Here is a 26,794-nt window from a genome sequence, read left to right as displayed (position 1 = left end):
GTACGGGGGCACCAAGTAGTTTGCATTAGTCACTTGCACACACCTCTCAGTTCCCTCGGTTGAAATAAAAACACTGGTCTCAGTAGCAGATCCCTGCAAGCTCTACAATTATACAACTGGGCCTAAACACATATAGTCTTCAAAATGTATTCTATCCAAAATAAACAAAAGTAGCTATGTTATATATGAGCATTTTCCGCAGTACATTTCAGTGAGTTCTGTCCTATGAGATGTTAGTAAGTGTTATGTTTGAGGGGAAATGGAGAGCAGAGTGCTCTGATAGAATAAATTAGAAAATGGTTGGCTTTAACAACGTTAAATGGTTTCTTTACTGCCAAACCTCATAGATCTTGTACTATGAATCTTCATGACAGAGATACTGCATGTGAATTTATTTTAATACAAAATTACTTTTTATGGTAATACTTAGGAGTATTATGTGAACAAGCATTCTGAAGAAGTGGTTAAGAAAGGTTTGACCCAAATCATAGTTTCGCCACTTAAAAGTTATGTGACTCTGAACAAATTCTTCTCTGTCTCAATTCCCAATAATGTAAGATGAGGATAATAAAAAATGTCTACCCCCACACTATACTGATGTCTGCAATCTACCCTGAAAGGCATTTCAAAAAGTAAGATGAACTGATGGCTGAATATAGTCATGAATAGATATGTCATATAGCAAACATAACAAAATGTTAAAATTATAGAATCTAGATAGTGACTATAAGGGTGTTCAATATATAAATTTTTCAGATTCTCTGTATATTTATATTTGCTATAGTTTTGTAGTTTTATAGTTTGCTCTAGGAATTATAATATATATTACTAACTACTCAGGATTCTTTTACAGGTAATACACTTCACATAAAATATAGAAATCTATTCTTTTTATAATTTAAACATTTTTACTGATATAATATTTGTAAGGTGCAATGTGATATTCTGATTCATGCATACATTGGATAATGATCAATTTAGAGTAATTAACATATCCATCACCATAAATTTATCATTTCTTTATGGTAAGTACATTCTAAAGTCTCCCTTCTAACTCTTCTGAGGTCTACAATGTATTATTGTTAATTAGATTCACCCTGCTATACTATAGAATATCAAAACTTATTCCTATCCACTGTAGCACTGTAAACCATTGACCAATGTCTCCCCATTCACTCTCCGCTACCACTCTCCCTAGTGTCTGGTAACCACTATACTTTTTTCAACTTATATGAGATGAGCTTTCTTAGACTCCATACATAAATTAGATCATCAATGTTTGTCCTTCTGTTTTTTTTGTTTTTGCACTACTGGGGTTTGAACTCAGGGCCTTACATTTGCTAAGCAAATGCTCTACTACTTGAACCACTCCACCAGCGATGTGGAGTTGATCCTGACTTATTTCACTTAACAAAATGTCCTCTAGGACTAGCCATGTTGTCACAAATAGCCAGATTTCACCCTTTTTATGGCTAGTATTCTGTTGTGTATATATATATCATATTGTAGTTATCCTTCCTTTTTATGGCTAGTAGTATTCTATTGTGTGTATATATATATATATATATATATATATATATATATATATATATATCATATTGTAGTTATCCTTCCAAACACTGATGGGCATTTAAGTTGATTCCTTATCACAGCTATTGTTCATAATAACAGTGAGAGCAGGTGTTTCTTCACCATCTTGATTTCACTTCCTTTGGGTATATACCCAGTAGTGGGAAGACTTCTAGATCATATGGTAGTTCTATTTTTAGTTTGAGGACCCTCCATACTGTTTTCCTTAATGGCTGCACTAATTTACATTCTCCCCAACAGAGTATGAGTTCCCTTTTCTCTACCTCCTTGCCAGTATTTGTTATTGTTTGTCTTTTTAATAAGAGCCATTTTAATTGAGAGGAGATGGTATATTATTGCAGTTTTGATTTGCATTTCTCTGATGGTTAGTGATGCTGAGCATTTCTCTGTATCTGTTGGCCATTTGTATGTCTTATTTTGAGGAATGTTTATTTGGACTTTAACATCACTTTTAAATGAGATTTTGGGGGGATTGTTTTTTTAGTTTATTTTGGTTTTTGCCATTGAGTTATTTGAATTCCTTAAATATTGTGAATATTAACTCCTTGTCAGATGTACGGTTTGAAAAAACTTCTTCCCATTCAGTAGGTTGTCTCTGCAGTCTGTTAACTATTTCCTTTGTGATGCAGAAGCTTTTTTGTTTGATGTAATCCAATTCATTCATTTTTGCTTTTGTTGACTGTGCATTTGGCAACATAGCCAAAAAATCTTTCCACAGGCCAATGTAATGAAATGTTTTCACTAGATTTTCTTCTAATAGTTCCACAGTTTTGCATCTTAATTTAAGTCTCTGATCCATTTGAGTTGGTATTTGTAACTGGTAAGAAATGAGGGGGACAAGCATTCTTTATGTTATAATTACTTGTTACATACTGTTTGGAGTTTATAACATTTACCTATGTTATAAGCTTCACAACACAATGTTACACATTACAATACTACCCAACTTCCACTACAGATATGATGCCTTTCAACAAATCTTAAATTTTCCCTTTACCACTTGAATTAAGTGCATTCAATTTTACCTTGCTTTTGGGGTACCATCTGCTTTGGGGGAGGTAGATTTTCACAAAATTAAATAAGAGCAGGGAAACACTCAGCAAGATCACATAACAATTTAAATACAACTTACCAAATTGAGGGACTAAGTGCTTCTCCACATCAACTAAACTGCATAATGCATGTGAGAATTTAACATTTTTTGTTTTGGGACTTTCTCTTGATTTTTTTTATTTATTATTTGTTTCTTTTTTGTGTTTGGTGGGACTAGGGTTTAAACTCAGGGCTTCATGCTTGCGAAGCAGGCACTCTACTACTTGAGCCAAAACTCTGGTCCATTTGCTCTGGTTATTTTGGAGATGGGGATCTTTCAAACTGTCTGCCCAGGCTGGCCTTAAACTGAGATCCTCCTGTAAAAAAAACAATCTTTTCTATCAAAGTATATGTCACCCTCTTAGCTTACTTAAAATTCCTCAGGTTGCCATCTTAGGTGACTTGCATTGTTTAAAGGGTTCCTGTTTCTTCTGGATTCTTGTACAGCCCCATTGCCCACGAAAATTGCCTGCCAAATTACGTGCCTTAACCTGTCCCTCAAGCCTTTTAGCCATTCAAGAAAGACTGTGAACCTTTGACCTGGACAAATCCCAGGTAAGGAGCAGGTGCAACTGTGTCAGGGATATAAGGAGAAGCCATTATCAATCATTTTGTGCTCACATGTCCCATTCAGTGGAGTGAATATGTGCTTGCACCCTCTTGATCAAAAGAAATTGCCTTGTCAAGATTTTCTCTGTTTCTCATGTGCCTGTTTTCAACACCGGACGGTCTTTAATTCTAACACTCCTAATCTCAGCCTCCCAAGTAGGATTATAGTGAGCCACTGGCAGCTGGCTTATTTGTTTTGACTGCATTTGTCAAAATTGCATGTAATAAATCCACAAATAAGGCAGGCTTAGTTTTTTGGGGTTTTTTTTTTCCATATTTGATGCTCTTTCTTTTCTAGGGTCCAAATTGTTATCTGCTGTCACTTCCCCTCAACCTTGAAGGTCTTCCTTGGACATGTCTTGTGATACAGGTGAAATTTTCTGAGTTTTCTTTTATCTGAAAAAATATTTTACCTTCATTTAAATTTTTATTGAACTATAATTCACATGGCATAAAATTCACAAAAGTATATAATTCAGTGGAGTTCAGTATATTCACAAGGTTGTGCTATCATCATTCATTCTTGAAGGATATTTTTGTTTGATTCAGAATTGAGGGTTAACAGTTTTTTTGTTTTTCCCAGCACTTCGAACATGTTCTTCCACTCCCTTTAACCTCCATGGTTTCTGAGGTAGATCAGTCCTTCAATGGACTCCTTTGCTTGCAATGTGTCCTCATTCTCTTGTTGCTTTCAACATTTGTTCTTTATCTCTGGCTTGCAACTGTTTCACCATCATGTGTCTTAATGAAGACTTCTTTGGATTCATTGAGTATCTTTCATCTAACAATTTCTGTTTTTCATCAAATTTGGGATAGTTTGGTCTTAATTTTTCAATTATTTTTTTCTATTGTACTCTTTCTCTTCCTCTGCTATTCCAATTATGTGCATGTTGAACTGTTTGATATTACCTAAGAGATCCCTGAGACACTATTCATTTTCGCCAGTGCATTTATTCTGTTTTTGTCATTAATTCACTTTTATTGCTGTCTTCAAGTCCACTTATTTTACCTTCTGACATCTTTATTCAGCTGTTAAATTCATCCAGTATCTTTTGTTTGTTTGCTTCAAGTACTGTGTTTTTATTTCTAGAACATCCAATTTGGTTCTTTTTCATTGTTTTTAATTTACTGGATAAGATTTTGTATTTTTCCCTTTGCTGATAGCATGTTGTTTTATTTCATTAAGGACAGTGCAATAGCATCTTTAACATTCTTTTTCATTTGTTTGTTTGTTTGAGTTTGCAAAGCAGGCGGTCTGCCACTTGAGCCACACCTCCAGCCCTAAAGTTCTTATCTTCTATTTCTAATGTCACATTCACCTCAAGAAAGAATTCATTTGATTTTCTTTCCTTCTGAGATGTGTCCCATTTTCTTGATTCTTCATATGTAGGGTAATTTTTAATTGTATCCTGAACATTACAAGTGTTACTTTGTGAAGAATCTGGATTAATTTTCTCCAATGAGTGTTACTTCATTTGTTTTAGCAGGCAAATATCTTGGTTTGGCTTGAATTGTAAATTCTGTTTCTTGGGATGAAGCTCCAGTCCCAATTTATATTCTCTTCTGAGATTCCTCCACTATTTTCAGTGGTCATGGTTCCCGGATTTCAGCTTTCTAGTTTCCAGGGCAAGAAAGATTATTGGCCTTCCACCAGAGTTCCCACAGTATATACTGGACTTAGCTAGAAGCTAACATCAGTGAGAAGGCCAAGCTACTTCTTTAAAGTTCCCTTCCTTTGCTTCAACTGTATAATTCCCACCAGAGCCTGTCTGCCTCTATTTACTCCCAAGTACCTTCATACAGTTGCTTTCTGAATTAAGTTGATGTTTTATAGTTGTTTTCTGATTAGGCATACTCCAATAGTATTCTATTCTGACACTACAAGAAGCAAAAGTCTTCCTGCAGTCAATATTGTAGTAACAGTTTCTATCTCAATCATTGCCTATACCAGTTAACCTAAATCAGGAAAAATTAAGGCCCATCTTAAAGGTTTTGAACTTAATACTCACATTACATTTATTAGGTAACCGATCACACACATGGAAATAAATCAATAGTAAACTTGATCATATTCAGACATAAAAGCAAATGGCAGGACTATAAGTTTAGCTTGGTGATAGAGCATGTGCTTGACAAGCATAAGCCATTAGGTTGGATCCATAGCACACATAAAAAGGCAAACGATAAATATCATACTATATAGAATCCTCAGGAATATATATTCAAGCATGTGACTCTAGATGTCTAAATAGTTCTCATTTATATGCTTTTATTTTGTCATTATGATTAACACCTTTGAACATAAAAGTCTAAAAATAAACTGTATTTCTCTAAACTGTTAATTTAAGAACAAGGGTGCAAATTTCCTAAAAGAAATACTAACATTTATTAGAACAAGACTTAAAATATTTATACACTTTATTTCATCTATAAGGTGAAACAAAGAATTACAGAAAAGGCTTCTGCATTTGTGAGTCATTCACATGCCTCAGTAAAGTCCAAAACAGGTTGATCAGAAAGTGTGGGGTTACTTTCATGCCTGGGAAAAACTTACCAAAACATGCCTGTACTGTTAGAACAGGCCTGACCTGGTTAGAATTGACCATTGTCTTTCTTTGTACCCCAAAGGAGATGGTACTTCATTGTGGTTGTAGGAAGAAAAAGAACTTTTACTCCTTTTCCTATTCTAGAGCTTGCCTCTGCTGGACCACTTTTCTACTTCTTTCCAAAGGTAAGAGAGGTTACTGATCCTACCATGCAAAAGTCCAAAATTTTTAATGGGTAGTTAGGAGTAGGTAGAGCCACTATGTTAAAAGATCAGCCTCAAGGTCCTTGTTTGGTTTTTACCTCAATGTTTTGGCAGGCCCAATTACCTGAGGCAGACCAGCCATTCTCTTGTACTTCTCCCTTTTGTATATATATAGTCTTAGGACCTGTTGCTACAGTCTTAATGTTTGTGCTCCTCCTCTCCCAATTCATACACTGCACTCTTAATTTCTAACATAATGGTATCTGGAAATGGGGCCTTCAGAAGGTTATTTGCTCATGAGAGTAGAACCCTCACGATGGGTTAGCACCCTTATGTAAAGAGACAGAAGAAAACATTTCTCTCTCTCTCTGCCATGTGAGAATACAGTAAGACAGTCAGTCATGTGCAAAGTAGGAAAGTGCCCTCACCAGACTACAGAGATATCAGCACCTTAATCTTGGATTTCCCAGCAGTTATAACTGTGAGAAATAAATTTTTGTTGTTTACATCACTCAGTCTATGATGTTTTTGATACAAAGTTCAAACTGAGACAATTGGTGTCCAACTACTAGTTTGTTCTCCCTCTAACCTTCTAAGCTACACGCCTAAACATGCTAGTCACAAGATTATGATGAGATGGGATTGGGAGGCCTCATTTAGGCTGTAAGCCAAAATTACCTACACCAATGCAGCTTATACAGAGCTCTACAATGGTGTGTTAGAAGTATGCACAGATCTTACTAATACGCTACTCTGATTCCCACTAGCTTCAGTTCCTTGAAGACAGATCCCTCATGATTCCTGAGGGTAAAAAGAGTAGACTACAGAGCAGAATCTGGGCATTTCTGAATTTCTGGTTTTAACAACACGATAGCACCAACCCTCACCATCAGTCTCTAAAGTCCTAACTAAAAGAATTAACTCCTTCCCAAAGAAACAATGCTTTAAGAAAACACTTCACAAATACAAAAAATAAAGACTATTAATAAACTTTAAAGTTTTTAAAAACTTAAACTGGTGCTGACCCGTTGGTACTAGCTGGCAGTATGATCATACCAATTTTTCATAGCTGGCATCTGTCCTGACGGCCATTTCAGATGGGCTGTTAAGTATTATAAACCTGGACTAAAGCAAAATTTACAATCTTTTCAAGGTCTACTTTAATTTTATCTCTATTGTTAATCAACTGAGTCCATCTCCTCTTGTCAAAAGCATCTATAGCTTTTTTAATCATTTAGAAAAGAAAGGTATAAGCAGTTTTAATGCTGCCACAAAGTAACTTTTCTTGTTAAAACATTAGGAATTATTCTGTTGAATAGCTTTCACTTTTTTGGGGGGTGGACTGGGGCTTAAATTTCGGGGCTTGAACTTACTAAGCAGGCACTCTACCACTTGAGCCATGATGTTAGTCCAATCCTTTACTTCTTGATTGGTACTATTTTCCTATAATACATACTCCTTGGTTAGCTAATCACTTTGAATTTAATCCCTTTATAAGAAATCAATTCATTTTTTAAAATGTCAAAACTCAAATGAATTTCAGTATTAAAATGGTTCACTTTAAAAAGTTTGAGTTATTAACAGTTTTTAAAAGAAAAATTATAAGGCTATACTTTCAGGGATCATTTCTATAGTTCGTAAAAGAAAAATTATAACTGAAACCATTCCCTCTAAAATCAGGAACTAGAAAAGGATGCCCACTATCTCCACTCCTATTCAACATAGTACTGGAATTCCTAGCCAGAGCAATTAGGCAAGAAGAAGGAATAAAAGGAATATAAATAGGTAAAGAAACTGTCAAAATATCCCTATTTGCAGATGACATGATCCTATACCTTAAAGACCCAAAAAACTCTACTCAAAAGCTCCTAGACACCATCAATAGCTATAGCAAGGTAGCAGGATATAAAATCAACATAGAAAAATCATTAGCATTTCTATACACTAATAATGAACAAACTGAGAAAGAATAAACAAAAACAATTCCATTTACAATAGCCTCAAAAATAATCAAATACCTAGGTGTAAACCTAAGAAAAGATGTGAACGACCTTACAAGGAAAACTATAAACTTCTGAAGAAAGAGACTGAGGAAGACTATAGAAAGTAGAGAGATCTCCCATGCTCATGGATTGGTAGAATCAACATAGCAAAAATGTCTATACTCCCAAAAGTAATCTACATGTTTAATGCAATTCCCATCAAAATTCCAATGACATTCATTAAAGAGATTGAAAAATCTACCGTGAAATTTATATGGAAACACAGGAGGCCACGAATAGCCAAAGCAATATTCAATCAAAAGAACAATGCTGGAGGTATCACAATACCCGACTCCAAACTATATTACAAAGCAATAACAATAAAAACAGCATGGTACTGGCACAAAAACAGACATGAAGACCAGTGGAACAGAATAGAGGATCCAGATATGAAGCCACACAACTATAACCAACTTGTCTTTGACAAAGGCGCTAAAAATATATGATGGAGAAAAGACAGCCTCTTCAACAAAAACTGCTGGGAAAACTGGTTAGCAGTCTGCAAAAAACTGAAACTAGATCCATGTATAACACCCTATACCAATGGATCAAGGATCTTAATATCAGACCACAAACTCTAAAGCTGATACAGGAAAGCGTAGGAAATACTCTGGAATTAGTAGATATAGGTAAGAACTTTCTCAATGAAACCCCAGCAGCACAGCAACTAAGAGACTGCACAGATAAATGGGACTTGATAAAACTAAAAAGCTTCTGCTCAACAAAAGAAATGGTCTCTAAACTGAAGAGAACACCCACAGAGTGGGAGAAAATATTTGCCAGCTACACATCAGACAAAGGACTGATAACCAGAATATATAGGGAACTTAAAAAACTAAATTCTTCCAAAACTAATGAACCAATAAAGAAATGGGCAAGTGAACTAAACAGAATTTTCGCAAAAGAAATTCAAATGGCCAAAAAACACATGAAAAAGTGCTCACCATCTCTAGCAATAAAGGAAATGCAAATTAAAACCACACTAAGATTCCACCTTACCTCTGTTAGAACAGCCATCATTAGCAACACCACCAACAACAGGTGTTGGCAAGGATGCAGGGGAAAAAGGAACCCTCTTACACTGCTGGTGGGACTGTAAACTAGTACAACCACTCTGGAAAAAAATTTGGAGGCTACTTAAAAATCTATACATTGATTTATCATATGATCCAGCAATACCACTATTGGGGATATACCCAAAAGACTGTGACACAGGTTACTCCAGAGGCACACCCATGTTTATTGCAGCACTATTCAGAATAGCCAAGTTATGGAAACAGCCAAGATGCCCCACTACTGACGAATGGATTAAGAAAATGTGGTATCTATACACAATGGAATTTTATGCAGCCATGAAGAAGAACGAAATGTTATCATTCACTGGTAAATGGATGGAATTGGAGAACATCATTCTGAGTGAGGTTAGCCTGGCCCAAAAGACCAAAAATCATATGTTCTCCCTCATATTCAGACATTAGATCAAGGGCAAACACAAGGTGATTGGACTTTGATCACAAGATAAAAGCCAGAGCACACAAGGGAGATAGGAGGATAGGTAAGACACCTAAAAAAACTAGATAGCATTTGTTGCCCTCAACGCAGAGAAACTAAAGCAGATACCTTAAAAGCAACTGAGGCCAATAGGAGAAGGGGACCAGGAACTAGAGAAAAGGTTAGATCAAGAAGAATTAACCTAGAAGGTAACACACATGCACAGGAAATCAATGTGAGTCAACTCCCTGTATAGCTATCCTTATCTCAACCAGCAAAAACCCTTGTTCCTTCTTATTATTGCTTATACTCTCTCTACAACAAAATTTGAGATAAGGGCAAAATAGTTTCTGTCAGGTATCGAGGGGGCGGGGGGGAGAGGGATGGGTGGGATCGAGGGTAAGGGTGGGGTGGAGGAGGGGGGAGAAATGACCCAAACATTGTATGCACATATGAATAAAAAAAGAAAAGAAATGAAAAATATTATACAATAGATGTGAAATAATTGGTTCCTTATAGTATGACTGAACTCCTTCAGCTTCTCCTATATTTCATAAATATGAATATGACCATGTATAATGTGGGAAAATACAATGGATGTAATTTTTCAATTTTTATTGTAAAATCCATAAAATTCAACATCTTAATCATTTTCAGCATACTATTCAGTTATTACATGCATCCATAATGTTTTGCCACCATAACCACAATACATCTACGTAGCTCTTTTCATCTTATAAAGCTGAAACTCTATAACCACTAAACAGTAACTCCCGTTCCTCCCTGCCCCAACCTCTACTTTCTATCTCTATGATTTTGGCTGCTCTAAGTATCTCACATAGTTATCTCACATAACTGAAGTTCATACAGTACTGTAGCTGGCTTATTGACTTAACACAATTAAGATTCAGCCATGTTTAAGTAGGTGTAAGAATTTTCTTCCTTTTTAAAGCTGAATAATTTCCTACTGTATGTACATACCACATTTTGCTTATTCATTCATCTGTCAGTGGGCACTTGGGTTGGTTCCACATTTTTATTACTATGAATAATGCTATGAATGCAGTTGTATAAATATTTTATCAAGACCTTGCTTTCAATTTTTATGGAAATTAAAATCTTATAGTAAATGGAACTGCTGGATCAAATGGTAATTCTAATTTTAATTTTTTGAGGAACTTCCATACTATTTTCATAAAGGCTGTTATATACCATTTTACATCACACCAACAATGTGCACATTCTCACCAATATTATTATTTTCTATTTTTTTTTAAATAGCCATGATGGGTGAGATAGTGACTGGTATAAAAACAATAACAGAATAATTGTCTCCCCCCAAATTTAAGTAACTTTGTTCTCATTTTGTTTCATTATGAAATAATCCATGGTCACTATTTAAGAAAAAAATAGTATTATGGGATTAAAACAGACACTGAAATTTTCCCATAATCCTACCACTCAGCAATAACTATTATTAATCTTTGGCATATTTTAGCCACAAATCTATGACTGATAAATTGTTTTTTTATTTTTTTGAGAAAAAAATACATATATATACATATATACAAATATACATATATAGGCTAGCTTCCAACTTGTGATCCTCCTGCTTCAACCTTCCAAGTGCTGGCATTAAAGACACTTACTACCACGCCCAGCAATAAATGGTTTCTTAACTCAACTTTCTACACAATTCTTTTACCAAACATAATGTGTGATACATGTTTTCCATATCATTCTTTAAAGTTGTGAGATGTTTAACTTGGAACTTCCCACACTTATGGAGGAAAACAATCAGAAAAACACATTTTCCATTCTGTTGCCATAGTTTCTGCTAAACTGCACAAATGTAATTGCACAGAGCATGTGCTAGAAGCATTTGAGTAGATTTAATGATTCACGTGTTAAAGCTAAGAAAAGGCTTATTTAAAAGCACACTTACAGTGAAAGTAGAAATAAAAGAATAATAATGTTTTTGAAGCCATTTCAAATATATTTTTAGTGTATGAGTAAGTTACTCATATGCCAGATTTTATTTAATGAATTAATCATTTATTAAACTTGCACAAATATGTGAGAAAAGTGGTTTAATAAATGGGCTTACAGATTATAGAGTCTGTGGACACGAAGAAGACTATCATTACCATATAAGACTAGTCAGAAAAGTTCATTAAGAACAGGTCCTTATACATTCATTTTATAAAAATTTCCAAATGCCTACAAAAGACTAAGCCTTAGGCTAGATGCTAGGTCTTTAGCTAGGAAGTATGGGTTTATATTGCAAAAACACAAAGATGGCCAGGCTTGTGGCACATGACTGTAATCCTAGATACCCAAGAGGCAGAGGCAGAGGCAGGAAGAGCGAAAGGTCCAGACCAGCCTTGGTAACTTAGTAAGACCCTGCCTCAAAATAAAATATATGTACATAAAGGAGTAGAGCTTGTCAGTGGTAGACTGATAACCTAGCACCTGACAGGCCCTGGGTTCAACCCTCATTATGGGGAGGGGAGGTGTGGCTGGTGAGGAATTCTAGACTAGAATAATAGCTTGTACAAAAGTATATAAGTTGGAAATAACTATTTTCTTAGTACAGACTATTAAAAAACCTGTCCTAATTAGCTACATTATGTTATGTGGAAAGCGTAAAAATATAACATAAAATAGTACACAAAACTAGCTGCTTCAAAACCTGGAATGCCAGACTAATTAGTTTTAAATGAATCTGTAAATAATAATGGCTCCTGATGTGATGAGAGTAAAGTTTTAAGAAAACTACTCTGGCAATGTGCTTCATGGATAGAAGCAAGGAAGAACAAATGCTGAAAGGTGATGTAGTTATTGAAATAAATTAGATGTGTGCTAATGGGAGTCTGGTCTGAGTAGAAACTAGAATAAAGAGGAAATAAAGAACTCGCTAATATTCAGTTAAAAAAAATCCACAGAATAACTGTGTTGTACACTGAGACTACAAAAAATAAACAGGATAGGATCTCTACTTTTAACAATTTGCTGAAATTCTGTTCCATTTTTTCCCCATTGGCCCCTAGTCTGAATGTTTGTGTCCCTTAAAATTCATGTTGCATTGTAATCCCCAATGGGCTGGTACTAAAAGACTGAAGGCTGTGAGTGATGATTAGGGCTCTGACCTCATGAATAAGACTACCCTTATAAAAGAGCTTGAGGGAAGCTGTTTGCCCTTCCACAGCTAGAGGACACAGCTAAAAGAGGCTATCTCTATGAAGCAGAGAGACCTCATAAAACAACAAATCTACTAGTGCCTTGATCTTAGACTTTTCAGACTCCAAAACTGTGAAAAATAAACTTCTATTGTTTATAAATACCCAGTCTATGGTATTTTGTTACAATAGCCAGAATGGACTAATGTTGCCCCACATCTAAAGTACAAGAAATGCAAGTCTAGTGAATGGTAATGTTACTGACAGAATAAGGAAGTTAAAAGGGGAAGTTGGGAATTTCAACACTGATTTTGAAGTTATGGCAGAATATCTCATGTAGGCAGCTCAAGATAAGGAACTAAAGTTCTGAGCAGACATCACACACAAAGCTGTCGGGAGGGGGCAGTGGCTAATGATTTAAGAAGAAAGTCTTCAGGAGACCACACAAAAAAGAAAAGTGAGTCTTAATTGCTATCTGCAGCTATGAAATGAGAAGAAAAAGAGCCAGAGAAATGGTTAGAAAACTAACCATGTATTGAATCCAAGCAAAGATAGAAAGTAAATAAAAAAGAAGTACTGCCAGTGGCTCATGCTTGTAATCCTAGCTACTCGGGAGGTAGAGATCAGGAGGATCATTGTTCAAAGACAGACTGGACAAATAGTTTGTGAGACCCTATTTCAAAAAATCCTTCAGAAATACAGCGCTGGTGGAGTGGCTCAAGGTGAAGGCCCTGAGTTCAAGCACCAGTACCACACACACGAAAAAAAGTACCAATGAAGTCAAATGCAAGGTGGTAATAAAAAAAAAGAATTCAACAGTAATTTTTTTTTACAAACTGTTAATAGTGGAAGGATGAAAGCAAAAGCCAGAGTCTAATAACACTGTGAAGGAAGCAATATTTCTCTACATTTTTTTAGGTGTCAAAGGTAGAAGTGTTATCTTGAAAATGAAATAACCAAATGGGGAAAAGTGAGTTATTTGTATGATGTTTAAACAGATAATGGCATGATTGCTAAATAGGATAATGACCACCTAAGTGACCCTCTACACTCTCTTTTAAACTCTGAAGTCAAATAGTATTGGTTGGACCCAAAGTATTCATGGCCATAAACTGGAGAGCTAGAGAATTCATCCCAGGGTCAAAACAACAAACTACCTGAAAGAATTATAGGATTTTCCAGGAGACCTCATGGAGCCATATACTTGATCATCAAATTGTTCAATAATATTACAGCCCAAATCTTGTCCAACCTTTTAAAGGTAGTCTGAAACCCCTTAGTGCCAATGCCACTCTAATAGACATCCAGCTGCCTGCAATAAAAATCCAAGCTCCGATCTAAATATTCATGAATAAACAAAGATTGAGCCCCAAGTCTGTGCAAGAAGGTCAGGATGTGAGGGTGGGAATGGAAAAACAAAACAACACCGTTAAAAGAATACAGACCTTTGTATAGTTAATATATGCTAATAAAAATATAGACAATTCTTTTAAAGGATATCAAAGAGAGGAACAGAGGAAAAATAGGAAAGAATCCTATAAAAGTTTTTTCCAACTTAGATGGGAAAAAAGGCCCATGGACAAAGGGAACATGGAGAAGGCTGGAAAAAGAAGATTGTGGAAGGGATGATTCCTAAGGGAGCAGGTCCTTCTGGCAGTGATAAATAATGGATCCAGGGCCAAAGGGGCTCAAGAGAAGAATTTAAGGACATAGAGGAAGACAAGGATATGTAAGGTGTCTGAGGTATGTGAAAACAGAATTATATACAGCCTTTCTAATAGACAGAAATGGTCTCTGAAGAAAGTACTAGAGAAGCAATGGATTAAAGCAAGAGTAGAACATTTCATGATTTAGATTGGCCACAGAGGATGAAATAAGATTTATGCAAAGACACCTTAAGAAATAAAAATCACTGTAAGCAGAGGTCTTGAGCTATCCTAATCAAAAGACCTAAAATAGCTAAAGAAAGGACAACAAAAGACAGACCGGACAAACTGGGCAATGTCGTTCTAGTACTGCCCAGGGGACAACCTAACTAGTCGATTCAAACATCAGGTTCCTTAGGAAGGAGCACCCCTGTCATAGAGATGGATACTTTAAAGTCTTTAGCTACTTGAACATTCAGTCATCTCCCTTTTTCTCTGATTCCAGGTTCACCACAGAAAGGTATCATTTGAGTGTATCAATCTTTTGATTATAGCTATAGCTATACACAGGAAATCAGAGCATGAAGAGAAAACAAATAGCATAATGACCCAAAATTGAATGAATCCTATTTGCTACTACCAAGGAACATTTAATTAACAGAAATATATAAGTGACACTGCAGTACATATACTGTGACCATGTCAATGATTTAATTCTTTTTCATTTCAGAAAAAAAAAGAACTATATACGGCAACCTTGTGAGATTTGTTGTGAATGCAATAGGAAGTATAGAAATTTACAGCTTATTGCAGATAAACTGAAGGGGTAAGCTGTAATTTATCATAAATCTGAGATCTACAGAATACTATCAATTTCTAAAACTTAAAGTTAGTCCATTCGAAACCTTGCCCAGGACTGGAGGCATGGCTCAAGCAGTATAGTGCCTGCTTTGCAAGCGTGAAGCCCTGAGTTCAAACCCCAGAACCACAAAATAAGTAAACAAACAAATAAAATCTTGTCCAATTTTTCTGAGATACCAGTTCATCAACTTAAAAGGGGGGAAACAAAGCCTAACAAGTTGGTAAAAATATTCCTATTTTTGGTAAAGAAAAGAGTTTTTGTTCTGACCTTTACTCCTCACTTGTAATAATTAGTTTCACCTTCCATTTTCTATTAAATAAATTAAATAAATCTCAAAATTAACCTCTAATTTCTAAGTTCTGGTATTAATAAGACTATCATACTGTGCAGTACCAACTTATAAAAGTTGAACCTGGGATTTTCCAACTTTGTGATGGTATGAAAGTGAGAGGCATTCAGTAGAAACTGTACTCCAAATTTTGAATTTAGATGCTCGCCTTAGACTAGCAATATGCTGTCCGTTATGCCACCCCAGATGTAGTAGCTGTGAGTTGCAGCTCCCAGTCATGGGGTCACCAGGGGAAAGCAGCAGTACTCTACAGGGTGCTATATTGCTAAACTATAGAGTTCAGTAGGTTAGATATATTAAACACATTTTCCACTTAACGATATTTTCAACTCTCAATGGGTTTATCAGGATGTAACCTGGTATCTGTAACAACTTTCTTCCACTGCCCATACTGTATGCCTTTTGCCTTCATCTAACAACTCAGGATGGTTGTGTTCTTCACCTCTTGGGATGACTCATACCTTGGTTCCTGAAGAGTCTGGCCATTAGTAAGTCCTGCCTGAACTGAGTTGTAGTTTTCCAGTGAACTGACTGTCACAGGGCATAATAGTTAAGAGATGCCCAAAAGGATCTTCTATATTCCACACATATGCTTCCCTAATCTTGATTATGAAATAGCAGTCCTAATTCTCTTTGGAAAACAGGATCAGTCACCCCAGACAGCACCATACCTCCATTTTCTGCCTGTGAATTCAGAGGCTTGAGGAGCCCAAATTGCCCAGGTGGCAGTCTTAACTTCAAGTTCAATGGAATCACTGGAAACAGTCTTGCTTTTGGAACTAAGACCCGTAAGTCGGTAGAGTATAAAGAGGTGAGAACAGAAAGCAAACACTTTGCTATGGGATACTAGGGTAAGACTAAGTGGGGCCACACCCACAGCTATCCCTTGATTTCTGTCTATGAGAGAAGCAGCATCACTTACTGGTTGCTGATTTGGAGCATACAAAGTCCTCTGGCGAATCTTGCTCCATCCCTGCAAGGTACTTGCACCTAGCTGATACTGTAACTGTCTTCAAAAGGCCATTCTGTCTGAGGCCTAGAGCTTCAGGATGGAGGAGAGCATGTTAAGTCCAGTGAATTCCATAAGCATAGACCCACTGCATACTTCATTAGATTTGAAAAAGTGCCCTGAACAGGCAATGCTGTGTGGATTATCATGACAGTGAATGGGCATTCTGTAAGTCCATGGATGGTAGTTTGGCAGAAGCATTGTAGGTGAGGAAGGCAAATACATATCCAGAATGTCCATTATAGTGAAAACAAGGCACTACTCCTTCCATGATGCAAGAAGTCCTATGTTATCAAACTGCCCCTAAGGAGCTGCTTGTCACTCTGAGCAATGAAGCAATATCAGTACTCAGTGTTGGTCTCTGCTACAGGCATGTGGCATCAGCTGCAGCCAGGTCAGCCTTGGTGAGCAGAAGTCCTACATAACCTCCATCCTTTCTACCATGTCTATTTTGTTCATGAGCCTGTTGGGCTATGACAGGGGTAGCTAAGGAAAGAAGCTTACTGGTATCCATAGAACACATAACAACTTGATTCTCAGTATCTTCTGCTGAGATCATCCTTTACTGGGCACTGACACAAACAAATATTTTCATGTTTTTCATCACTTAGGATTCCTAGCCACAAACCTCTTCACCAGACTTCCTTGTCACCAGTTTCTAATTTTGTTCCTTCCAACCTGACATCCAGCCATTGACCATAGTCCATGAAATAGTATGTAATCACATATCTGGCCATTTCTCCTCCTAAGCAAAGTGAACAACCAGGTGCATTGCTCAAAGTTTGCCCACTGTGAGGATCTCCCTTCACCACAGTCCTTCAGGGATGTCCCAGAAAGGGGCTACAGTACTACAACTGTCCACTTACAGGTGGTGCCTGTGTATCACACAGAACTATTGTAAACCAGGCCTGAGTTTTCTTTTCCTCTGTTAACTGACTATGACACCACACACTAGGAGAAAGAAAGTAGTATAGCAAGTGTGAAGACCTTGGCATTTGGATCATTTCATATAACTTTGCCTTCAGAGCCAGAAACCAAATAGATACTTATTAGCAGCATGTAGTCTGGAAAATAGAAAAAGGGAAGGGTGCCAATAAGTACTTTCTCACAGCAGAATTAAGTGCAGAGGTGACAGTAGAATTGCAGTGGAAAACTGAGGTTATGACTTAGGAGGAACAAAAAACTGCTGTATTTTCTTACATCAAACTGAAATCTGATCTTTGGGAACATTATTTTGGACTATTACAAACTTTTATATCTTGCATGAAAAGTATAATTCAACATATATTCAAAAACAATTTTAGTAGTTTGGAAGCAGGAGTATATGGTTTGCTGGAATGGTTTAATTTTTTACCATTCACAAGTTCTGTGAAAATCTAACTTAAGAAGGAATGCTATGCTTAGTGTAAACAGGGCAGATCTGTTCTTTATCTCTGTAGACACAGGATGGAGGAATGACTGTCTTCAACCTACATATCAGATAGTTAACAGTTTATAAACTAATAATAAGGGAACCTTATTTTTAAAATAAGGCCTTTAAAACCTCTACAAAACCTTTTTAGTTGCTATATTGCTCCCTAAATTATCTTTTCTTTCACATTCCTTTGAATATTAAGTTTATTCATTTGGCATGGCCAGGAAATGAAGTGTTTGAATGGATGGTTCTTAAATAAAACTACATGCTTTATAACAGGTGCAAATTTCCAAATAATTTGACTATGGTAAAACTGATTACTGTGCATTGGCACTGTTATTTGGAAATCCTGTATATGTTTCATATCTTTTAATTCATAAAGTTTATGTTCACCAAATCTGTACATACACACATGCAAACACACACAAAAGCTGCATATAAAAGCGATGTGCTGTTAAATCAAATGCATCTATAAAACTTGCAACATTTGAGATAATGCACTAACAAATAACTTGGAGGGTGTGTGTGTGTGTGTGTGTGTGTGTGTGTGTGTGTGTGTGTGTTACTGGGGATCAAACCTGGGGTCTCAAGCTTGCTAAGCAAGCACTCAACCACTGAGCTACATCTCCAGCCCAAAATAACATGTTTTTATAAAAAATAAATAACAAGTCACTTTTAGATGATGTGTATAGTGCATAAAATGTGTGCATTTTTTTGTGTGCATATTAGAAAACTAAGTCTTAAAGCTTTATATTGGCACTTAAAATACGCAATTTTTTCTAATAGGCAAGCATTAACTTTGACAAGCATATAAATTCTGTAAAACAATAACTAAATAAACACTGAGAAAATCTTAACTGGATGCCTGTAATCCTAACTACTGGGGAGGTTAAGATCAAGAGGCTTGTGAGTCAAGGCCAGCCAGCCCAGGCAAGTTTGTAAGACCTCATTTCAACCAACAGCTGGGCATGGTGGTGCATGCTGTCATTTCAAGCTTCACAAGAGGCTGAGAGTGAAAGGATTACCTCCCCAGACCAGCCTAGGCAAAACTTTGTGGAACCCCATCTCGATGAAAAAAAAAAAAAAAAACTAGGCATGGTGGCATGTGCCTGTCATCCCAACAAAAAAAGTAAGTTTAAAATAGGAAAATCAAAGTCCACACTGGGCTAGGCAAAAAGTAAGCCTATCTGCAAAATAACCAAAGCAAAAAGCACTGGAGGACTATCTCCAGTGTGCCTCCCCAGCAAGCTTGAAGGTCTCAATTTAAACTCCAGTACTGCCAAAAACAAAACAAAACAAAACAAAATGACAACAAAACAATCCTTATTGAATCTGAAAAAAATCTTCTTCATAATATTCATGATTTTAAAATACTTTCATGTTTTTTACTTTATAGCCCTAAGTGCTACTACTGAGGTATAGTTTACATACAGTAAAATTCATTCTTTGTTGGATACAGTTCTGTGAGTTGTGATAAAATCATACATTCATGCATGACATTTTGAAAGTTGATCTTGTCTTCTATCCTTAGTATTTTATGATCTCACAGTCAAGGACTATCATTGTAAACTCTGTACTACAGCTATTCAGCATTCAATAATTTTAGTAATTCTGATGTTTTTCCTTTGGGTTTAGTAGAATTAGTGCTTAAGTAATTTACTTTTTCCTCTTCCCTATTTTCAGGGCATTAGTGTGGGGCCTTTCTCATTTCAGGCCTTGACTACTGTATTATTCTGTGCATTGCTGTGACTTCCATCTCAACTCCTTTCTCTTCCACACTGCTGTTGGTAGTTTTTCTAAGGTACAGAACTGATTATCTTAATCCTCTGCTTAAAATCTTTTCTGGGCTCCCCACTGCCTTTAGAAATAATACATACTTCTTTTTCCAGTCACACATAAATTCTTTCCTGAGTTGGCTCCTGCCTGGTGTCTTACTGTGCCTTCTTTCCCATGATCTGCCTGTCTGCACAAAGTGCCCATTCCCAGACATGTCACCTGCTCTGTTGGCTTTTGTATGCTTTTCCTTCTGACTTGCAGACTTTTTTCTACCCTTCTGTCTATCAGCTGCCTGACATCCCTAAACCTTCAGATGTTCTCTTATGCTCTTCTGTACTCAGTTTACCTCAATAAACTGAGTGCTATTACCTCTCTAATAGCACTTATACTTTGGACTTGATCACTTGCCCAGGTCAAACTCCTTCCAGGGCAGGAAGCCTTAGGAGCATGTATGCCAGCTGAGACTAAGAGGTCAGAAGCAGTGTAGGAAAACAAAAGGACAGATTTGCTGATCCTAATACAGAAGGGGAGAGAAAAGGAGAAAAGTCAGAAAAGGGATGTGATTCCAGGGGAGAGGTGAGATAAACATTTCTTCTCCACCCCCCACCCCCAGTTGCTTGATGAAGACGGATTCAGAAAGTTCCTTCTTCCTGCTCCTCTTAAAGGAGCAGCTGTCTGGTTGTCTACTGTCCTACTCCTTTGTCTTCTTTGAAGTGTGGAATGCTTTCTGTGCATGTTTGATTTTGGTTTTTGTCTGTGTGTTACCTGGCAGAAAAACCATGGTGGGGAAATAGCTCTAAGAGTTTTGAGGAAGTCTGTCCTCCTAGTGACTGAGGGAAACCTCTGCAGACAAGGAAGGCTTTACACCTGCCCAAGCCATGGCAATGCAGGATTTGAGTCAGTTCAGTCTAGATTATAAGGGGCTGGCAAGCCCCACCAAATAACTAGGTGTATATATATATGCAGCCAGGAAGAGTGGGAATGAATACACAAAATGAGAACATCTAGTTTTAGGAAGGTAAGATTACTGTTGTTTCTATTGTTCTCTGTTAAGTTCATAATACTAGGGAAGTTTTTAAAAGACAAAAATATCTACAGAATACAGATATTCCTTGACTTATGATGGGATTATGTCCTGATAAACCTGTCTTAAGTTGAAAATATTATTAAGTCAAAAATGCATTTAAGGCACCTTACCCTACTGAATGCCCTAGCTTAGCAACACAACACATGGGAGAGTGCCCGTGAGTGGGCACGAGGTGGAGGGGGTGGGGCACACCTGACGGGAGTTGACTGAAGCTGTGGCTCTCAGCTGCTCACAGCATCAGAAGAGAGGATCGATAATCAGGGAAAAGATCAAAATTCGAAACTTGAAATATGGTTATTAATTGATTTCACATCATCATAAATCAGAAAATCAAAGTCAAACCATTATAAGTTAGGAACCGTCTGTATGTCCTTAATATCACATTTCCCTTGAGTACAAAATCACATATTGCATTTATTTTGTCATGTCTCTTTTATCACATTTCATCTGGAAGAGTTTTCAATTTTTGTCTTTGGTGACTGACTTTTTTTGAGCAACAGAGACAACTGTTTTTTGTTTGGTTATTTGTCTAAATAAAATTTTCCATTTGACATTTCCTCATGATCCTGGCTATGCCTGCTCAGTACTCAAGTGATATATGCCTCTCAGTGTATCACAACCAAAAGCATACAATGTCAGGTCTGTCCTCACTGATGACATTAGTTTTGAATAACTAGTCAAGGTGCTATCCAGATTCTCCAATGTATGGGTACTAATTTTCCCTTGTGATAAACAACCTGTGGGGAGAAAGGATAGGGCAATTAAAATGTCCTGTTCTGCATCCAAACCTTCCACTTAGATTTGGCATCCATGGGTGATTGTCACCTGAACCATTATTTATTATAATGATTATGAGAGAGTAATTTTCCAATTCTTCCACTCCTTTGAAACTTGTCAGTACTGTACCTAGGAGAAAAGCCCTCTCTGGTCCCACTTATCTATCCACCTAGCTATCTGTTTTCAACAGTTTAAAATGTATTCCTATCCTTATTTAACATATAAATTTTCTGAGATTTGGACAGCAAAACCATTCTGGCTGTGTCCTAATATGTTCCCTTTCTTTTCTGTCTTTTGGGTTTTTTTGCTTTGTTTCATTTTTGAGCACTTACTTTATTCCTCTTATAATAAGCTTTGACTCCTTTTATGGGGAAATGTCAGAGAAACCAAGATCTGGATGCTGGGTATGCTTATAGCTAGCAGGGCATGTTACTTTCTAGGTGTTCTTGAACAGAACTAAGAAAGACATATTTAGGTCATATATTTATGTTTTCTTAGACATTTTGTATATTTTTAAATCTCCTGTACATATACATAGGCTATACATGGACTTAGGTTGTATGCATGTTTGGAAAGTGCTTCAAAATATTGTAAGGGATGCCTCAATTCAGTGGCTATATAGTTTGCTTACAATTTCCTAACATAGGAAACTATCTGTATATAAAATTATCTGACACTAAACTTGTTTGCAGGTTTAAGTCATCCCATAAGCATCTGGCCAAGGTACTCTAAACAAATAAGAATATGAGTACAAGAATAATGATACAACTGAATGATGAAACCCAAATATTAGGTTGAGCCAATGGAATGTGAAGTATATCAACAATGCCTAGCTAGTCTAAAATCATGGCCTGTCATGCCATCACCAAGCCACTTCTCATCAAATAACCTCTGTGTTCACCTCCTTGTATCTTTCCAAGAATCATAATGTCAACAACTAAGAGGACACATTGGGCAGCTAAAGCAGAAAAAGGGGTTTGAGCACTTGAGGATTCAAGTCCTATGTTCCTTTCCTACCACTTTTTTAGGTGGAAAAAAATGTTTCAATTTGAAAATGTTTTTGTGGTTTGTATGGTTTCTGGGTTCTGCTTGTGTGTGATACATCTCAAAGAACAAGATTTTTGCCTTGACCTCAAGTAAAACTGAAATTGAAACTAAAACTGGGAATAAGCATGTATATAGACTTATGCTGTATGCATACTAATGTGATATAAATTACAAATATTTGCATGTTGCATATAATTTAAGGTCTACATACTGATCTATCTCATCTTTGCATTAGTCTCAGCTTCACAAGTAAACCTATCAAGTGCTTACCATCAGTATTTTCTCCAGTCTGTTTGGGTGAAACCTGTTATCTAGTAGATTTCTTAGAATGACTGCCTACATAGGATATTTCATGAGTCCTATTGCTTAAACCTTCTATATCCTTAATCTTCAAGACAATGCTGAATATAATTCTTGCTTGTAACTTCCTTTCCTTAAATTTCTTTTAAAAAAACAATGTTGCTCCAATGTTGCCTTGCTTTATTTGTATGTTGCTTTTGAGAAGCCTGATACAGATAATTATCCTACCATGAATAATATATTTCCATCTTTTTGTCTGTAACTTTGGGGATTTTAAAAACATTTAGTCTACGTATGTTACTAACACTAAATAGAAAAGTCTAACAGTGATACTAATAATGGCAATGCTAGGATAGATCTCAAAGTTGGCCATTATGGTACTAATTATTATACCATCAATTTTCCCCAGTACCCACTGGGCCATTTCAATGTACAGAAATAAGTCTTGTTTAATTTTTGGAATTACATTTCTTGGATAATTTATTTTTCTTAAGAATTCCTGGTACATAGCTGGGCACCACTGGCCCACGCCTGTAATCCTAGCTACCTGGGAATCTGAGATCAGGAGGATCGTGGTTCAAGCCAGCCCAGGCAAAAAAATTCATGAGATCCCACATCAACCAACAGTTAGGCACAGTGGTGGGCACCTGTCATCCCAGTGACAGCAGGGAGTGTAAAATAGGAGGACTGCTGGCAAAAAGTAAAACCCATCTCCAAAATAACCCAAGCAAAAAAGGGCTGGAAGCATGGCTCAAGTAATAGAGCACCTGTCTAGCAAGAAGCTCTGAGTTCAAACTCTAGTACCTCAAAAAGAACCTGTTAGACATGTATTACATCTGCTTTGTCTTTCTCCATTTCAACCACTTTTTCTCAAAAACAAACATTTTTTCTTTCTGAATCTATTTTTAAAAAGTTTCCCAGCTGTTCTTGAATGCCCTTATCAAGTTTTTATTAAATCTATTCTTACCTGTTCTTCCCTGGAGGCCTAGTAAACAGTCATCATTTCTAATAATCTGCCTTTTCCTCTATCTTTTTTCCAGAATCCAATCTACTCATTGCATTTCTCCTTTTTAAAATCCATTTCTTTCGTAGTTTTTAATGTATGATTCAAGGGCTTTTTTCTTTTTTTTTTTTCCACATCACCTAATACTTCCCTGAGAATATTTATTCAGTTTAGGGTATTGGCTTCCTATTTTCTTCTGCATAATAGTTAGATTTGGGAAAATGTTTTGATTTGCATTTTCCACTTTATTTTTATAGTAGTTTTTACTAATTATTTTTCTACTTCTAAGCATTCAATGCCCAAGGTTCCAAGTATAAAAGGTTCCTATCATTGAGGTTTACATGGTATAAGTGATGTTGGGGAAGGACTGTGAGTAATTTTTCTTGTTTCTACAGGATATATTTATTTCTTTCTCTTCCCAGGTGCCCAACCCAGTGTTATTGATCTGGTTCTCTTCTGGAGGCAATTCTTCCTTGAGGCTGATAATTCTGATCCTTTCAAGCCCTTTCCCTCAGTTGAAACTGTGAACTAACAAGTCCAGGCCAGGGTTCAGTATTTTTGCACATACTGTTGACACTTTCTAAGGGTGATTTTGCTTATGTTTTGTCTAAGTTTTTGGTCCTCTCTCCTCTTTCATCACCGAGTCTCTAAAGACTCTCCTTCTCTACTCTACACCCCACAGGATTGCTACAGCCAGAGCTCTATGGAACTCGGTGCTTTTTCTTTACCTACTTAAAGTCATCTGAAGATTATGGTATTTCCCACTTCTCAAAAATGCAGAAGGTATGGGTAAAGCATGATTGTATTTGTGCTTCTTGTTGATATTATGTCTGGGGTGAGGGTAGTGCACATGGAGATTTAGAAGTTAGCAACTGTCACTGTCCTCTACACCTAGAATATCTGTCCTTGCTCACTGCTGTAGCACCATTTCTGAAGTTCCCAAAACACAGCAAAAAATCCTCAAGGAAAATTGGAAGCTTCCAGGTTGGCCTAGCAGTCTCTTGAAGGTATTGCAAGGGTTTAAAACCCTCCAATCCCATCTCCAACCAAACCTGTGAAAACAGAATGTTTTCATTTTTCTCATTAAAAGAAAAAAGTAGGCTCTGCAGCCCAATATTTCCTAAAAAATTCTGAGAGGCTTCATACAAGACTTTTCTCACTGGAAATTTTATCACTCAGAATCATCTAAGTGCAATAACCCCAAATTTTAAAACAACAGTATTTCTCATTCATTCAACATAGCCAATCTAGGGACCATGTTCCATATTCTCTTCACAGGACCCAGGGTCACAGAGAAGCCATCATGTAGACCACTGTCAGTTGCTGAAGCAATGGAAATAAAAGTTTTTAATGGAGTCACATTGACAATTAAACATACCATTCCTAAAGCCTTGCATGGAATCTCAGCTTAATTTCATGGGCCTGAACTAGTCCCATGACTTTGCCCAACCCAACCAAAAATGGACCTATCTTGTGCCAGGAGAACAACCAGAAATCCCTACCGTAGATGTCTTATCTTAAACCTAACATATTCCTGAATATTTCTGTTAATGGCAACATAGAGATGTACTACTTAGCATACAAAAGTTACACTGACTGAATATTAAAATCAAAGAAATCATGTTCTAATGAAATTCAGATGACATATAGTAAAGCCTATCAAATACATGTAGTATTTTAGTTGGCCAAATGATAGGATTTAAAATGCTTTAATTAGAGTTCCCAGAAAACAAAGTTAGCTGTTTCCAACACAAGCTATCAGCAGCTTTCAACTACAGAAGACTGTAACTACAATACCCTTAGAAAGAAAATTTGTAGGATTTTCAAGAAAGATTTGAACCACTAATATAAAGACACACATGTATGTTTAAGATGTTTATTTACATGCAGGCTTATACTGATTTACTTAGCAAAAATATATCAGAAGTAATATTTGAAGGGGCAATAAGCACAAAGGAAGATACTTAATTTTTTTATATAAGAGTTCTTAAATTGAGCTACAAATCTAGAAGGTAAAAAAGGCCAGTTATAAAGTAGCTATAGTAACTGGATGATGGTACATTGACACACATAAACACTTTAAAAATCCAAGGACATCAATAGAAAAAGACATTCTTTCTGTGTTATATGCTATAAAAATGGAATTTTAAAGAAATATTAGAATAGTAAAAAATTGGATACCTATAGACTCCTCATAGGAAATGGCAATTTTCAAAAATTCAATTTTACTTTCCCATTTTTGTCTTCCATTTCTAAAACTTTTTAAATGTAGGTAAAAAACATTATAGGTTTTTAAAAGTGACTTCTACTTTACTAAGCTGTCTTTATGATATTGAAACTGACTGAAACTAATGAGGAAATTACAAGATTCTATATTTCATATAGAAAAGGATAGCAAGTAGGCAACAACTAATCAAAGTATATCTATAGAAATACCCATCTCAATTAAAAAATTAAAACCCAGAGTACACTTTAAAATATTCATCCCACAAATACTTAATAAGTTCTAATTACATGTAGGCACAGCATAGGGCTATCTAGAACAGTGGTGGCTTACAGTCTCTCAGCTCAGGATAGAATTCAGACTCCTTTTACTAGCTATGCATTCTCAGGTGAGTTATTTAACTTCTCTGTGCCTGTGTATCCTCACCTATAGAATGAAACACCAGTACAAGCCTTTTAGGGCTTCTTATGGGAATAAAAAGAGTTAAAATATTTAAAATTCTTAACTCAGAGTCTAGCATAAACCAGATGTTAAAAAGATTAAATAAG

General features: G+C 36.3%; 1 protein-coding gene across 2 annotated transcripts in view; it reads right to left on the bottom strand.

Moving 5' to 3' along the window:
* Rps6ka5 (ribosomal protein S6 kinase A5) overlaps window positions 1-26,794 on the bottom strand; it is a 187,997-nt gene that overhangs the window by 131,105 nt on the left and 30,098 nt on the right. The window lies entirely within an intron of this gene.

Source organism: Castor canadensis, chromosome 3 (assembly GCF_047511655.1).
Source record: "Castor canadensis chromosome 3, mCasCan1.hap1v2, whole genome shotgun sequence".
Classification (NCBI taxonomy): Eukaryota; Metazoa; Chordata; class Mammalia; order Rodentia; family Castoridae; genus Castor; species Castor canadensis.
This window is presented reverse-complemented; position numbering and strand designations above follow the sequence as displayed.